Source organism: Gobio gobio (assembly GCF_949357685.1).
Source record: "Gobio gobio genome assembly, chromosome: 9".
Lineage (NCBI taxonomy): Eukaryota > Metazoa > Chordata > Actinopteri > Cypriniformes > Gobionidae > Gobio > Gobio gobio.
This window is the reverse complement of record NC_137115.1, coordinates 56558956-56578184: the sequence shown is the minus strand read 5'-3', so window position 1 is coordinate 56578184 and position 19229 is coordinate 56558956.

Here is a 19229-nt window from a genome sequence, read left to right as displayed (position 1 = left end):
GACTAATATCAGAGGTTATGAAGGACTAATATCAGAGGTAATGAAGGACTAATATCAGAGGTTATGAAGGACTGATATCAGAGGTAATGAAGGACTAATATCAGAGGTTATGAAGGACTAATATCAGAGGTAATGAAGGACTAATATCAGAGGTAATGAAGGACTAATATCAGAGGTTATGAAGGACTGATATCAGAGGTTATGAAGGACTAATATCAGAGGTTATGAAGGACTAATATCAGAGGTAATGAAGGACTGATATCAGAGGTTATGAAGGACTAATATCAGAGGTTATGAAGGACTAATATCAGAGGTTATGAAGGACTAATATCAGAGGTAATGAAGGACTGATATCAGAGGTTATGAAGGACTGATATCTGAGGTTATGAAGGACTGATATCAGAGGTTATGAAGGACTAATATCAGAGGTAATGAAGGACTGATATCAGAGGTTATGAAGGACTAATATCAGAGGTTATGAAGGACTAATATCAGAGGTAATGAAGGACTAATATCAGAGGTTATGAAGGACTGATATCAGAGGTAATGAAGGACTAATATCAGAGGTTATGAAGGACTAATATCAGAGGTAATGAAGGACTAATATCAGAGGTAATGAAGGACTAATATCAGAGGTTATGAAGGACTGATATCAGAGGTTATGAAGGACTAATATCAGAGGTTATGAAGGACTAATATCAGAGGTAATGAAGGACTGATATCAGAGGTTATGAAGGACTAATATCAGAGGAAATGAAGGACTAATATCAGAGGTAATGAAGGACTAATATCAGAGGTAATGAAGGACTGATATCAGAGGTTATGAAGGACTAATATCAGAGGTAATGAAGGACTAATATCAGAGGTTATGAAGGACTAATATCAGAGGTAATGAAGGACTAATATCAGAGGTTATGAAGGACTGATATCAGAGGTAATGAAGGACTAATATCAGAGGTTATGAAGGACTAATATCAGAGGAAATGAAGGACTGATATCAGAGGTTATGAAGGACTGATATCAGAGGTTATGAAGGACTAATATCAGAGGTAATGAAGGACTAATATCAGAGGTAATGAAGGACTAATATCAGAGGTAATGAAGGACTAATATCAGAGGTAATGAAGGACTAATATCAGAGGTTATGAAGGACTAATATCAGAGGTAATGAAGGACTAATATCAGAGGTAATGAAGGACTAATATCAGAGGTAATGAAGGACTAATATCAGAGGTAATGAAGGACTAATATCAGAGGTTATGAAGGACTAATATCAGAGGTAATGAAGGACTAATATCAGAGGTTATGAAGGACTGATATCAGAGGTAATGAAGGACTAATATCAGAGGTAATGAAGGACTAATATCAGAGGTAATGAAGGACTAATGTCAGAGGTAATGAAGGACTAATATCAGAGGTAATGAAGGACTAATATCAGAGGTAATGAAGGACTAATATCAGAGGTAATGAAGGACTAATATCAGAGGTAATGAAGGACTAATATCAGAGGTAATGAAGGACTAATATCTGAGGTAATGAAGGACTAATATCTGAGGTAATGAAGGACTAATATCAGAGGTAATGAAGGACTAATATCTGAGGTAATGAAGGACTGATATCTGAGGTAATGAAGGACTAATATCAGAGGTAATGAAGGACTAATATCAGAGGTAATGAAGGACTAATATCAGAGGTAATGAAGGACTGATATCAGAGGTTATGAAGGACTGATATCAGAGGTTATGAAGGACTGATATCAGAGGTTATGAAGGACTAATATCAGAGGTAATGAAGGACTAATATCAGAGGTAATGAAGGACTAATATCAGAGGTTATGAAGGACTAATATCAGAGGTAATGAAGGACTAATATCAGAGGTTATGAAGGACTAATATCAGAGGTAATGAAGGACTAATATCAGAGGTAATGAAGGACTAATATCAGAGGTAATGAAGGACTAATGTCAGAGGTAATGAAGGACTAATATCAGAGGTAATGAAGGACTAATATCAGAGGTAATGAAGGACTAATATCAGAGGTAATGAAGGACTAATATCAGAGGTAATGAAGGACTAATGTCAGAGGTAATGAAGGACTAATATCAGAGGTAATGAAGGACTAATATCAGAGGTAATGAAGGACTAATATCAGAGGTAATGAAGGACTAATATCAGAGGTAATGAAGGACTAATATCAGAGGTAATGAAGGACTAATATCAGAGGTAATGAAGGACTAATATCTGAGGTAATGAAGGACTAATATCAGAGGTAATGAAGGACTAATATCAGAGGTAATGAAGGACTGATATCAGAGGTTATGAAGGACTAATATCAGAGGTAATGAAGGACTAATATCAGAGGTAATGAAGGACTAATATCAGAGGTAATGAAGGACTAATATCAGAGGTAATGAAGGACTAATATCAGAGGTAATGAAGGACTAATATCTGAGGTAATGAAGGACTAATATCAGAGGTAATGAAGGACTAATATCAGAGGTAATGAAGGACTGATATCAGAGGTTATGAAGGACTGATATCAGAGGTAATGAAGGACTAATATCAGAGGTAATGAAGGACTAATATCAGAGGTAATGAAGGACTAATATCAGAGGTAATGAAGGACTGATATCAGAGGTTATGAAGGACTAATATCAGAGGTAATGAAGGACTGATATCAGAGGTAATGAAGGACTAATATCAGAGGTAATGAAGGACTGATATCAGAGGTTATGAAGGACTAATATCAGAGGTAATGAAGGACTGATATCAGAGGTTATGAAGGACTAATATCAGAGGTAATGAAGGACTGATATCAGAGGTAATGAAGGACTAATATCAGAGGTAATGAAGGACTGATATCTGAGGTAATGAAGGACTAATATCAGAGGTAATGAAGGACTAATATCAGAAGTAATGAAGGACTAATATCAGAGGTAATGAAGGACTGATATCAGAGGTTATGAAGGACTAATATCAGAGGTAATGAAGGACTAATATCTGAGGTAATGAAGGACTGATATCAGAGGTAATGAAGGACTGATATCAGAGGTAATGAAGGACTAATATCAGAGGTAATGAAGGACTAATATCAGAGGTAATGAAGGACTAATATCAGAGGTAATGAAGGACTGATATCAGAGGTAATGAAGGACTAATATCAGAGGTAATGAAGGACTAATATCAGAGGTAATGAAGGACTAATATCAGAGGTAATGAAGGACTAATATCAGAGGTAATGAAGGACTAATATCAGAGGTAATGAAGGACTAATATCAGAGGTAATGAAGGACTAATATCAGAGGTAATGAAGGACTAATATCAGAGGTAATGAAGGACTGATATCAGAGGTAATGAAGGACTAATATCAGAGGTAATGAAGGACTAATATCAGAGGTAATGAAGGACTAATATCAGAGGTAATGAAGGACTGATATCAGAGGTAATGAAGGACTGATATCAGAGGTAATGAAGGACTGATATCAGAGGTAATGAAGGACTGATATCAGAGGTAATGAAGGACTGATATCAGAGGTAATGAAGGACTAATATCAGAGGTAATGAAGGACTAATATCAGAGGTAATGAAGGACTAATATCAGAGGTAATGAAGGACTAATATCAGAGGTTATGAAGGACTAATATCTGAGGTAATGAAGGACTAATATCAGAGGTAATGAAGGACTAATATCAGAGGTAATGAAGGACTAATATCAGAGGTAATGAAGGACTGATATCAGAGGTAATGAAGGACTGATATCAGAGGTAATGAAGGACTAATATCAGAGGTAATGAAGGACTGATATCAGAGGTTATGAAGGACTAATATCAGAGGTAATGAAGGACTGATATCAGAGGTAATGAAGGACTGATATCAGAGGTTATGAAGGACTGATATCAGAGGTAATGAAGGACTGATATCAGAGGTTATGAAGGACTGATATCTGAGGTTATGAAGGACTAATATCAGAGGTAATGAAGGACTAATATCAGAGGTTATGAAGGACTGATATCAGAGGTAATGAAGGACTGATATCAGAGGTTATGAAGGACTGATATCTGAGGTTATGAAGGACTGATATCTGAGGTTATGAAAGACTAATATCAGAGGTAATGAAGGACTAATATCAGAGGTTATGAAGGACTGATATCAGAGGTTATGAAGGACTGATATCAGAGGTAATGAAGGACTGATATCAGAGGTTATGAAGGACTGATATCTGAGGTTATGAAGGACTAATATCAGAGGTAATGAAGGACTAATATCAGAGGTTATGAAGGACTGATATCAGAGGTTATGAAGGACTGATATCAGAGGTAATGAAGGACTGATATCAGAGGTTATGAAGGACTGATATCTGAGGTTATGAAGGACTAATATCAGAGGTAATGAAGGACTAATATCAGAGGTAATGAAGGACTGATATCAGAGGTAATGAAGGACTGATATCAGAGGTTATGAAGGACTGATATCAGAGGTTATGAAGGACTGATATCTGAGGTTATGAAGGACTAATATCAGAGGTAATGAAGGACTAATATCAGAGGTAATGAAGGACTGATATCAGAGGTTATGAAGGACTGATATCTGAGGTTATGAAGGACTAATATCTGAGGTTATGAAGGACTGATATCAGAGGTTATGAAGGACTGATATCAGAGGTTATGAAGGACTAATATCAGAGGTAATGAAGGACTGATATCAGAGGTTATGAAGGACTAATATCAGAGGTTATGAAGGACTGATATCAGAGGTAATGAAGGACTGATATCAGAGGTTATGAAGGACTAATATCAGAGGTTATGAAGGACTAATATCAGAGGTAATGAAGGACTGATATCAGAGGTTATGAAGGACTGATATCTGAGGTAATGAAGGACTGATATCAGAGGTTATGAAGGACTGATATCAGAGGTAATGAAGGACTGATATCAGAGGTAATGAAGGACTGATATCAGAGGTAATGAAGGACTAATATCAGAGGTTATGAAGGACTGATATCTGAGGTAATGAAGGACTAATATCAGAGGTTATGAAGGACTGATATCAGAGGTAATGAAGGACTGATATCAGAGGTTATGAAGGACTGATATCAGAGGTTATGAAGGACTGATATCAGAGGTAATGAAGGACTAATATCAGAGGTAATGAATTACTGATATCTGAGGTTATGAAGGACTAATATCAGAGGTAATGAAGGACTAATATCAGAGGTAATGAAGGACTGATATCAGAGGTTATGAAGGACTGATATCAGAGGTAATGAAGGACTGATATCAGAGGTTATGAAGGACTGATATCAGAGGTAATGAAGGACTGATATCAGAGGTAATGAAGGACTGATATCAGAGGTAATGAAGGTAATGAAGGACTGATATCAGAGGTAATGAAGGACTGATATCAGAGGTTATGAAGGACTGATATCAGAGGTAATGAAGGACTGATATCAGAGGTAATGAAGGACTGATATCAGAGGTTATGAAGGACTAATATCAGAGGTAATGAAGGACTGATATCAGAGGTAATGAAGGACTGATATCAGAGGTTATGAAGGACTGATATCAGAGGTAATGAAGGACTGATATCAGAGGTTATGAATGACTGATATCAGAGGTTATGAAGGACTAATATCAGAGGTTATGAAGGACTGATATCAGAGGTTATGAAGGACTAATATCAGAGGTTATGAAGGACTAATATCAGAGGTTATGAAGGACTGATATCAGAGGTAATGAAGGACTAATATCAGAGGTAATGAAGGACTAATATCAGAGGTAATGAAGGACTAATATCAGAGGTAATGAAGGACTAATATCAGAGGTAATGAAGGACTAATATCAGAGGTAATGAAGGACTAATATCAGAGGTAATGAAGGACTAATATCAGAGGTAATGAAGGACTGATATCAGAGGTTATGAAGGACTAATATCAGAGGTAATGAAGGACTAATATCAGAGGTAATGAAGGACTAATATCAGAGGTAATGAAGGACTGATATCAGAGGTAATGAAGGACTGATATCAGAGGTAATGAAGGACTGATATCAGAGGTAATGAAGGACTGATATCAGAGGTAATGAAGGACTGATATCAGAGGTAATGAAGGACTAATATCAGAGGTAATGAAGGACTAATATCAGAGGTAATGAAGGACTAATATCAGAGGTAATGAAGGACTAATATCAGAGGTTATGAAGGACTAATATCTGAGGTAATGAAGGACTAATATCAGAGGTAATGAAGGACTAATATCAGAGGTAATGAAGGACTAATATCAGAGGTAATGAAGGACTGATATCAGAGGTAATGAAGGACTGATATCAGAGGTAATGAAGGACTAATATCAGAGGTAATGAAGGACTGATATCAGAGGTTATGAAGGACTAATATCAGAGGTAATGAAGGACTGATATCAGAGGTAATGAAGGACTGATATCAGAGGTTATGAAGGACTGATATCAGAGGTAATGAAGGACTGATATCAGAGGTTATGAAGGACTGATATCTGAGGTTATGAAGGACTAATATCAGAGGTAATGAAGGACTAATATCAGAGGTTATGAAGGACTGATATCAGAGGTAATGAAGGACTGATATCAGAGGTTATGAAGGACTGATATCTGAGGTTATGAAGGACTGATATCTGAGGTTATGAAAGACTAATATCAGAGGTAATGAAGGACTAATATCAGAGGTTATGAAGGACTGATATCAGAGGTTATGAAGGACTGATATCAGAGGTAATGAAGGACTGATATCAGAGGTTATGAAGGACTGATATCTGAGGTTATGAAGGACTAATATCAGAGGTAATGAAGGACTAATATCAGAGGTTATGAAGGACTGATATCAGAGGTTATGAAGGACTGATATCAGAGGTAATGAAGGACTGATATCAGAGGTTATGAAGGACTGATATCTGAGGTTATGAAGGACTAATATCAGAGGCAATGAAGGACTAATATCAGAGGTAATGAAGGACTGATATCAGAGGTAATGAAGGACTGATATCAGAGGTTATGAAGGACTGATATCAGAGGTTATGAAGGACTGATATCTGAGGTTATGAAGGACTAATATCAGAGGTAATGAAGGACTAATATCAGAGGTAATGAAGGACTGATATCAGAGGTTATGAAGGACTGATATCTGAGGTTATGAAGGACTAATATCTGAGGTTATGAAGGACTGATATCAGAGGTTATGAAGGACTGATATCAGAGGTTATGAAGGACTAATATCAGAGGTAATGAAGGACTGATATCAGAGGTTATGAAGGACTAATATCAGAGGTTATGAAGGACTGATATCAGAGGTAATGAAGGACTGATATCAGAGGTTATGAAGGACTAATATCAGAGGTTATGAAGGACTAATATCAGAGGTAATGAAGGACTGATATCAGAGGTTATGAAGGACTGATATCTGAGGTAATGAAGGACTGATATCAGAGGTTATGAAGGACTGATATCAGAGGTAATGAAGGACTGATATCAGAGGTAATGAAGGACTGATATCAGAGGTAATGAAGGACTAATATCAGAGGTTATGAAGGACTGATATCTGAGGTAATGAAGGACTAATATCAGAGGTTATGAAGGACTGATATCAGAGGTAATGAAGGACTGATATCAGAGGTTATGAAGGACTGATATCAGAGGTTATGAAGGACTGATATCAGAGGTAATGAAGGACTAATATCAGAGGTAATGAAGGACTGATATCTGAGGTTATGAAGGACTAATATCAGAGGTAATGAAGGACTAATATCAGAGGTAATGAAGGACTGATATCAGAGGTTATGAAGGACTGATATCAGAGGTAATGAAGGACTGATATCAGAGGTTATGAAGGACTGATATCAGAGGTAATGAAGGACTGATATCAGAGGTAATGAAGGACTGATATCAGAGGTAATGAAGGTAATGAAGGACTGATATCAGAGGTAATGAAGGACTGATATCAGAGGTTATGAAGGACTGATATCAGAGGTAATGAAGGACTGATATCAGAGGTAATGAAGGACTGATATCAGAGGTTATGAAGGACTAATATCAGAGGTAATGAAGGACTGATATCAGAGGTAATGAAGGACTGATATCAGAGGTTATGAAGGACTGATATCAGAGGTAATGAAGGACTGATATCAGAGGTTATGAATGACTGATATCAGAGGTTATGAAGGACTAATATCAGAGGTTATGAAGGACTGATATCAGAGGTTATGAAGGACTAATATCAGAGGTTATGAAGGACTAATATCAGAGGTTATGAAGGACTGATATCAGAGGTTATGAAGGACTGATATCAGAGGTTATGAAGGACTGATATCAGAGGTAATGAAGGACTGATATCAGAGGTAATGAAGGACTGATATCAGAGGTAATGAAGGACTGATATCAGAGGTAATGAAGGACTGATATCAGAGGTAATGAAGGACTGATATCAGAGGTAATGAAGGACTAATATCAGAGGTAATGAAGGACTGATATCAGAGGTAATGAAGGACTAATATCTGAGGTAATGAAGGACTGATATCAGAGGTAATGAAGGACTAATATCAGAGGTAATGAAGGACTGATATCAGAGGTAATGAAGGACTGATATCAGAGGTAATGAAGGACTGATATCAGAGGTAATGAAGGACTAATATCAGAGGTAATGAAGGACTGATATCAGAGGTAATGAAGGACTGATATCAGAGGTTATGAAGGACTGATATCAGAGGTAATGAAGGACTAATATCAGAGGTTATGAATGACTGATATCAGAGGTTATGAAGGACTAATATCAGAGGTTATGAAGGACTGATATCAGAGGTTATGAAGGACTAATATCAGAGGTTATGAAGGACTAATATCAGAGGTTATGAAGGACTGATATCAGAGGTTATGAAGGACTGATATCAGAGGTAATGAAGGACTGATATCAGAGGTAATGAAGGACTGATATCAGAGGTAATGAAGGACTAATATCAGAGGTAATGAAGGACTGATATCAGAGGTAATGAAGGACTAATATCAGAGGTAATGAAGGACTAATATCAGAGGTTATGAAGGACTGATATCTGAGGTAATGAAGGACTAATATCAGAGGTTATGAAGGACTGATATCAGAGGTAATGAAGGACTGATATCAGAGGTTATGAAGGACTGATATCAGAGGTAATGAAGGACTGATATCAGAGGTAATGAAGGACTGATATCAGAGGTAATGAAGGACTGATATCAGAGGTTATGAAGGACTGATATCAGAGGTTATGAAGGACTGATATCAGAGGTTATGAAGGACTGATATCAGAGGTTATGAAGGACTGATATCAGAGGTTATGAAGGACTGATATCAGAGGTTATGAAGGACTGATATCAGAGGTTATGAAGGACTGATATCAGAGGTAATGAAGGACTAATATCAGAGGTAATGAAGGACTGATATCAGAGGTTATGAAGGACTGATATCAGAGGTTATGAAGGACTAATATCAGAGGTTATGAAGGACTAATATCAGAGGTTATGAAGGACTGATATCAGAGGTAATGAAGGACTGATATCAGAGGTTATGAAGGACTGATATCAGAGGTTATGAAGGACTGATATCAGAGGTAATGAAGGACTGATATCAGAGGTTATGAAGGACTGATATCAGAGGTTATGAAGGACTGATATCAGAGGTTATGAAGGACTGATATCAGAGGTTATGAAGGACTGATATCAGAGGTTATGAAGGACTGATATCAGAGGTTATGAAGGACTAATATCAGAGGTTATGAAGGACTGATATCAGAGGTTATGAAGGACTGATATCAGAGGTAATGAAGGACTGATATCAGAGGTTATGAAGGACTAATATCAGAGGTAATGAAGGACTAATATCAGAGGTAATGAAGGACTGATGTCAGAGGTAATGAAGGAGTGATATCAGAGGTAATGAAGGACTGATATCAGAGGTTATGAAGGACTGATATCAGAGGTAATGAAGGACTGATATCAGAGGTAATGAAGGACTGATATCAGAGGTAATGAAGGACTGATATCAGAGGTAATGAAGGACTGATATCAGAGGTAATGAAGGACTGATATCAGAGGTAATGAAGGACTGATATCAGAGGTAATGAAGGACTGATATCAGAGGTAATGAAGGACTGATATCAGAGGTTATGAAGGACTAATATCAGAGGTTATGAAGGACTAATATCAGAGGTTATGAAGGACTGATATCAGAGGTAATGAAGGACTGATATCAGAGGTTATGAAGGACTGATATCAGAGGTTATGAAGGACTGATATCAGAGGTTATGAAGGACTGATATCAGAGGTTATGAAGGACTGATATCAGAGGTAATGAAGGACTAATATCAGAGGTAATGAAGGACTAATATCAGAGGTAATGAAGGACTAATATCAGAGGTAATGAAGGACTAATATCAGAGGTAATGAAGGACTAATATCAGAGGTAATGAAGGACTAATATCAGAGGTAATGAAGGACTAATATCAGAGGTAATGAAGGACTAATATCAGAGGTAATGAAGGACTGATATCAGAGGTAATGAAGGACTGATATCAGAGGTAATGAAGGACTGATATCAGAGGTAATGAAGGACTAATATCAGAGGTAATGAAGGACTGATATCAGAGGTAATGAAGGACTATTATCAGAGGTAATGAAGGACTGATATCAGAGGTAATGAAGGACTGATATCAGAGGTAATGAAGGACTAATATCAGAGGTAATGAAGGACTGATATCAGAGGTAATGAAGGACTGATATCAGAGGTAATGAAGGACTGATATCAGAGGTAATGAAGGACTAATATCAGAGGTAATGAAGGACTGATATCAGAGGTAATGAAGGACTGATATCAGAGGTTATGAAGGACTGATATCAGAGGTAATGAAGGACTAATATCAGAGGTTATGAATGACTGATATCAGAGGTTATGAAGGACTAATATCAGAGGTTATGAAGGACTGATATCAGAGGTTATGAAGGACTAATATCAGAGGTTATGAAGGACTAATATCAGAGGTTATGAAGGACTTATATCAGAGGTTATGAAGGACTGATATCAGAGGTAATGAAGGACTGATATCAGAGGTAATGAAGGACTGATATCAGAGGTAATGAAGGACTGATATCAGAGGTAATGAAGGACTAATATCAGAGGTAATGAAGGACTGATATCTGAGGTAATGAAGGACTAATATCAGAGGTTATGAAGGACTGATATCTGAGGTAATGAAGGACTGATATCTGAGGTTATGAAGGACTGATATCTGAGGTTATGAAGGACTAATATCTGAGGTAATGAAGGACTGATATCAGAGGTAATGAAGGACTAATATCTGAGGTAATGAAGGACTGATATCAGAGGTTATGAAGGACTGATATCAGAGGTAATGAAGGACTGATATCAGAGGTAATGAAGGACTGATATCAGAGGTAATGAAGGACTGATATCTGAGGTAATGAAGGACTGATATCAGAGGTTATGAAGGACTGATATCTGAGGTTATGAAGGACTGATATCAGAGGTTATGAAGGACTGATATCAGAGGTTATGAAGGACTGATATCTGAGGTTATGAAGGACTGATATCTGAGGTAATGAAGGACTGATATCAGAGGTTATGAAGGACTGATATCAGAGGTAATGAAGGACTGATATCAGAGGTAATGAAGGACTGATATCAGAGGTTATGAAGGACTGATATCAGAGGTTATGAAGGACTGATATCAGAGGTAATGAAGGACTAATATCAGAGGTAATGAAGGACTAATATCAGAGGTAATGAAGGACTGATATCAGAGGTAATGAAGGACTAATATCAGAGGTAATGAAGGACTGATATCAGAGGTAATGAAGGACTGATATCAGAGGTAATGAAGGACTGATATCTGAGGTTATGAAGGACTGATATCAGAGGTTATGAAGGACTGATATCAGAGGTAATGAAGGACTAATATCAGAGGTAATGAAGGACTGATATCAGAGGTTATGAAGGACTGATATCAGAGGTAATGAAGGACTAATATCAGAGGTAATGAAGGACTAATATCAGAGGTAATGAAGGACTAATATCAGAGGTTATGAAGGACTGATATCAGAGGTAATGAAGGACTGATATCAGAGGTAATGAAGGACTAATATCTGAGGTTATGAAGGACTAATATCAGAGGTTATGAAGGACTAATATCTGAGGTTATGAAGGACTGATATCTGAGGTTATGAAGGACTAATATCAGAGGTTATGAAGGACTAATATCAGAGGTTATGAAGGACTAATATCAGAGGTTATGAAGGACTAATATCTGAGGTTATGAAGGACTAATATCAGAGGTTATGAAGGACTAATATCAGAGGTTATGAAGGACTAATATCAGAGGTTATGAAGGACTAATATCTGAGGTTATGAAGGACTAATATCAGAGGTTATGAAGGACTAATATCAGAGGTTATGAAGGACTAATATCAGAGGTTATGAAGGACTGATATCTGAGGTTATGAAGGACTAATATCTGAGGTTATGAAGGACTAATATCAGAGGTTATGAAGGACTAATATCAGAGGTTATGAAGGACTAATATCAGAGGTAATGAAGGACTAATATCAGAGGTTATGAAGGACTGATATCAGAGGTTATGAAGGACTGATATCAGAGGTAATGAAGGACTAATATCTGAGGTTATGAAGGACTAATATCAGAGGTTATGAAGGACTAATATCTGAGGTTATGAAGGACTGATATCTGAGGTTATGAAGGACTAATATCAGAGGTTATGAAGGACTGATATCTGAGGTTATGAAGGACTAATATCAGAGGTTATGAAGGACTGATATCTGAGGTTATGAAGGACTAATATCAGAGGTTATGAAGGACTGATATCAGAGGTTATGAAGGACTAATATCAGAGGTTATGAAGGACTAATATCAGAGGTAATGAAGGACTAATATCAGAGGTAATGAAGGACTAATATCAGAGGTTATGAAGGACTGATATCAGAGGTAATGAAGGACTAATATCAGAGGTTATGAAGGACTAATATCAGAGGTAATGAAGGACTGATATCAGAGGTAATGAAGGACTAATATCAGAGGTTATGAAGGACTGATATCAGAGGTAATGAAGGACTGATATCAGAGGTTATGAAGGACTGATATCTGAGGTTATGAAGGACTGATATCTGAGGTAATGAAGGACTGATATCAGAGGTTATGAAGGACTGATATCTGAGGTTATGAAGGACTGATATCTGAGGTTATGAAGGACTAATATCAGAGGTTATGAAGGACTGATATCTGAGGTAATGAAGGACTGATATCAGAGGTAATGAAGGACTGATATCTGAGGTAATGAAGGACTGATATCTGAGGTAATGAAGGACTGATATCAGAGGTTATGAAGGACTGATATCTGAGGTTATGAAGGACTGATATCTGAGGTAATGAAGGACTGATATCAGAGGTTATGAAGGACTGATATCTGAGGTAATGAAGGACTGATATCAGAGGTAATGAAGGACTAATATCAGAGGTAATGAAGGACTAATATCAGAGGTAATGAAGGACTAATATCAGAGGTAATGAAGGACTAATATCAGAGGTAATGAAGGACTGATATCAGAGGTAATGAAGGACTGATATCAGAGGTTATGAAGGACTAATATCAGAGGTAATGAAGGACTGATATCAGAGGTAATGAAGGACTAATATCAGAGGTAATGAAGGACTAATATCAGAGGTTATGAAGGACTGATATCAGAGGTTATGAAGGACTAATATCAGAGGTTATGAAGGACTGATATCAGAGGTAATGAAGGACTAATATCAGAGGTTATGAAGGACTAATATCAGAGGTAATGAAGGACTGATATCAGAGGTAATGAAGGACTAATATCAGAGGTTATGAAGGACTGATATCAGAGGTAATGAAGGACTGATATCAGAGGTTATGAAGGACTGATATCTGAGGTTATGAAGGACTGATATCTGAGGTAATGAAGGACTGATATCAGAGGTTATGAAGGACTAATATCAGAGGTTATGAAGGACTAATATCAGAGGTAATGAAGGACTAATATCAGAGGTAATGAAGGACTAATATCAGAGGTAATGAAGGACTAATATCAGAGGTAATGAAGGACTAATATCTGAGGTTATGAAGGACTGATATCTGAGGTTATGAAGGACTAATATCTGAGGTAATGAAGGACTGATATCAGAGGTAATGAAGGACTAATATCAGAGGTAATGAAGGACTAATATCAGAGGTAATGAAGGACTAATATCAGAGGTAATGAAGGACTAATATCAGAGGTAATGAAGGACTGATATCAGAGGTAATGAAGGACTGATATCAGAGGTTATGAAGGACTAATATCAGAGGTAATGAAGGACTGATATCAGAGGTAATGAAGGACTAATATCAGAGGTAATGAAGGACTGATATCAGAGGTAATGAAGGACTAATATCAGAGGTTATGAAGGACTGATATCAGAGGTAATGAAGGACTGATATCAGAGGTAATGAAGGACTAATATCAGAGGTTATGAAGGACTGATATCAGAGGTAATGAAGGACTGATATCTGAGGTAATGAAGGACTAATATCAGAGGTAATGAAGGACTAATATCAGAGGTAATGAAGGACTGATATCAGAGGTTATGAAGGACTAATATCAGAGGTAATGAAGGACTAATATCAGAGGTAATGAAGGACTAATATCAGAGGTAATGAAGGACTAATATCAGAGGTAATGAAGGACTAATATCAGAGGTAATGAAGGACTAATATCTGAGGTTATGAAGGACTGATATCTGAGGTTATGAAGGACTAATATCTGAGGTAATGAAGGACTGATATCAGAGGTAATGAAGGACTAATATCAGAGGTAATGAAGGACTAATATCAGAGGTAATGAAGGACTAATATCAGAGGTAATGAAGGACTAATATCAGAGGTAATGAAGGACTGATATCAGAGGTAATGAAGGACTGATATCAGAGGTTATGAAGGACTAATATCAGAGGTAATGAAGGACTGATATCAGAGGTAATGAAGGACTAATATCAGAGGTAATGAAGGACTGATATCAGAGGTAATGAAGGACTAATATCATAGGTAATGAAGGACTGATATCAGAGGTAATGAAGGACTGATATCAGAGGTAATGAAGGACTGATATCTGAGGTTATGAAGGACTAATATCAGAGGTAATGAAGGACTGATATCAGAGGTAATGAAGGACTAATATCAGAGGTAATGAAGGACTGATATCAGAGGTAATGAAGGACTGATATCAGAGGTTATGAAGGACTGATATAAGAGGTTATGAAGGACTGATATCAGAGGTAATGAAGGACTGATATCAGAGGTAATGAAGGACTGATATCAGAGGTAATGAAGGACTAATATCAGAGTTAATGAAGGACTGATATCAGAGGTAATGAAGGACTAATATCAGAGGTAATGAAGGACTGATATCAGAGGTAATGAAGGACTGATATCAGAGGTTATGAAGGACTGATATCAGAGGTAATGAAGGACTAATATCAGAGGTTATGAAGGACTGATATCAGAGGTTATGAAGGACTGATATCAGAGGTTATGAAGGACTGATATCAGAGGTAATGAAGGACTGATATCTGAGGTTATGAAGGACTAATATCAGAGGTAATGAAGGACTGATATCAGAGGTTATGAAGGACTGATATCTGAGGTAATGAAGGACTAATATCAGAGGTTATGAAGGACTGATATCTGAGGTTATGAAGGACTGATATCTGAGGTTATGAAGGACTGATATCTGAGGTAATGAAGGACTGATATCAGAGGTTATGAAGGACTGATATCTGAGGTAATGAAGGACTGATATCAGAGGTAATGAAGGACTAATATCAGAGGTAATGAAGGACTAATATCAGAGGTAATGAAGGACTAATATCAGAGGTAATGAAGGACTAATATCAGAGGTAATGAAGGACTGATATCAGAGGTAATGAAGGACTGATATCAGAGGTTATGAAGGACTAATATCAGAGGTAATGAAGGACTGATATCAGAGGTTATGAAGGACTGATATCAGAGGTAATGAAGGACTAATATCTGAGGTTATGAAGGACTGATATCTGAGGTTATGAAGGACTGATATCTGAGGTTATGAAGGACTAATATCAGAGGTTATGAAGGACTGATATCTGAGGTTATGAAGGACTAATATCAGAGGTTATGAAGGACTGATATCTGAGGTTATGAAGGACTAATATCAGAGGTTATGAAGGACTGATATCTGAGGTTATGAAGGACTAATATCAGAGGTTATGAAGGACTGATATCTGAGGTTATGAAGGACTAATATCAGAGGTTATGAAGGACTGATATCAGAGGTTATGAAGGACTAATATCAGAGGTTATGAAGGACTAATATCAGAGGTTATGAAGGACTGATATCTGAGGTTATGAAGGACTGATATCAGAGGTAATGAAGGACTAATATCAGAGGTAATGAAGGACTAATATCAGAGGTAATGAAGGACTAATATCAGAGGTTATGAAGGACTAATATCAGAGGTAATGAAGGACTAATATCAGAGGTTATGAAGGACTAATATCAGAGGTTAAACACGTACCATGACAGCATCTCTCTCTCTCTCGCTCTCTCTCTCTCTCACACACACACACACACACACACACACACACACACACACACACACACACACACACACACACACACACACACACACACACACACACACACACACAGGTTTGTTTTGCTATCTAAGTGAGGACATTCCATAGACATAATGGTTTTTATACTGTACAAACTGTAAATTCAATCCCCTACACTACCCCTAAACCTACCCATCACAGGAAACATTCTGCATTTTTACACTTTTAATAAAACATTGTTCAGTATGTTTTTAAAGCTATTTTAAATATGAGGACATGTGAAATGTTCTCATATTTCATGTTTACGTCGTAAAACCAGTGTCATCATACAAATTTGTGTCCTCATAAATCACAAAAAACAAACACACACACACACTCTCACAGTCCACCTGTCACTCAAAGTGGCCACGTCCTTAATTATGCAGAACTTTAAGGCTTTATATAATGTAAACAATGAGTTATAAAAACATTCCCCCCTCACAGTCGTCAACATTAGCCGTGTAAAAGCACAGTTTGCTAGCCTATCCTCTACATTTCATTTGTACAGAGAGTCTGGCCGCTCTCCATTGACAAGCGTTTACTTCCTTGCGTTTTTTATCGGTAAAAGGCCAATTGGACGGAAACAGGCTGGAGACGGCAGATTGCGCAATCTTTTTTTTCCCACATATTCACTTTGCCGATAACAAAACAATGGAAAAAGTGGATGGAAACTTGGCATCTATGGTCCCTGAAGAACCTTTAACATCCACTGAATCTTTCAATTACACAAAAGGTTCTTGACACTAAACATTTTCTCTTTTAAGAACTGATCATTGAAAGGTTGTTTGAGGTTCTTCTATGGCATCGCTGTGTAAAACCCGTTGTGTTTAATGGAGTTTGATGGCTGTATCTGTGATGGAGTGCCTCTCCGCTGAGGATCTTGTAGCGTTCGTGTCGGATCACGAGTGTGTTATTGTGTTCATCTGAATCTGCTGTGATCAGCCAAACAGCCTCATTCATCCTCACCACTAACAGATGCTGACAATCTAAACACATTAAAGTCAAACGGTTCGTTTACTCCCTGCCAAACGATCAGCGCAGTCCAGATGCATTAACCAGACGTGCCCTCACTGACGGCCGGAGCTCCAGACTCCAGAAAGACGGAGTTCTGAAGACTCAGTTTGATCCGGAGCGCCCGCAGGTCTTTCCGCAGGGATTCAGCCGTGTCATTGGGAAAAGCGACTCTGGCTTTGAGCTCTTCATGTATTTCTCCAGAGTGACGGTAGAGATGAGAGGAAGACTCGTCCAGATTCTCCCCACACATCACCGGCCAATCAACCTGAAACAAACCAATCTCATCATTTTTCAAAAAAAAATTTTTTTTCAAACTCGCTACGATTTTCACGAAAATTGGACCAGATCATCTTCAGACCATGCTGATAAAATGTTATGGAATTCAAGTTGATTCGTCAAACCGTTCTCGAATAACGTGCGAGTGAAATCGATAAAAAACACGCCCAAATGAACGCAAGGCTATATCTCCGCAACGCTTTAGCGAATTCAAACTAAAATTGGTGTGTGTTATGAAAACCATGACCTGAGAGTACCTGCAAAGTTTCGGCACAGTGCCACCTAGTGGTCAGGAGATATGAAAATTGCAATTTTTGCTTATAACTTCGGAATGGTTGGGTCTCTTTAGAGTCGGACGATACCCAATTTCGAATACCATTTTGAATTTTTTCGTAAAATGCTATATTTTATGAACGCGATGGCGTATTGTTTTTACACTTAGTAAGAGTCATCGACACCATGCCCAGAAGGTACTCAAAAAGTTGAGACAGTGCCACCTTGTGGTCAAATATTATAATGAAATGTCAAAAAAATGCTAAGCTTTTGATTAAATTAGCCTATCGTAATGAAACTAACTCACACAATCTTAATAGATTTCTTTGGTCAAGCCGAAAACATACCAGTTTTGCCATAGTCGGCCGAATTTCCATTTTTGCCATTTCGATTTTCTTTGAAAACATACTTTGTCAAACTACTCTTGGACCGTCACTACGATTTTTACAAAAATTGGACCAGATCATCTTCAGACCATGCTGACAAAATGTTATGGAATTCAAGTTGATTCGTCAAACCGTTCTCGAATAACTCACGAGCGAATTCGATAAAAAACACGCCCAAATGAACGTAAGGCTATATCTCCGCAACGCTTTAGCGAATTCAAACTAAAATTGGTGTGTGTTATGAAAACCTTTACCTGAGAGTACCTGCAAAGTTTCGGCACAGTGCCACCTAGTGGTCAGGAGATATGAAAATTGCAATTTTTGCTTATAACTTCGGAATGGTTGGGTCTCTTTAGAGTCGGACGATACACAATTTCGAATACCATTTTGAATTTTTTCGTAAAATGCTATATTTTATGAACGCGATGGCGTATTGTTATTACACTTAGTAAGAGTCATCGACACCATGCCCAGAAGGTACTCAAAAAGTTGAGACAGTGCCACCTTGTGGTCAAATATTATAATGAAATGTCAAAAAAATGCTAATAGCTTTTGATTAAATTAGCCTATCGT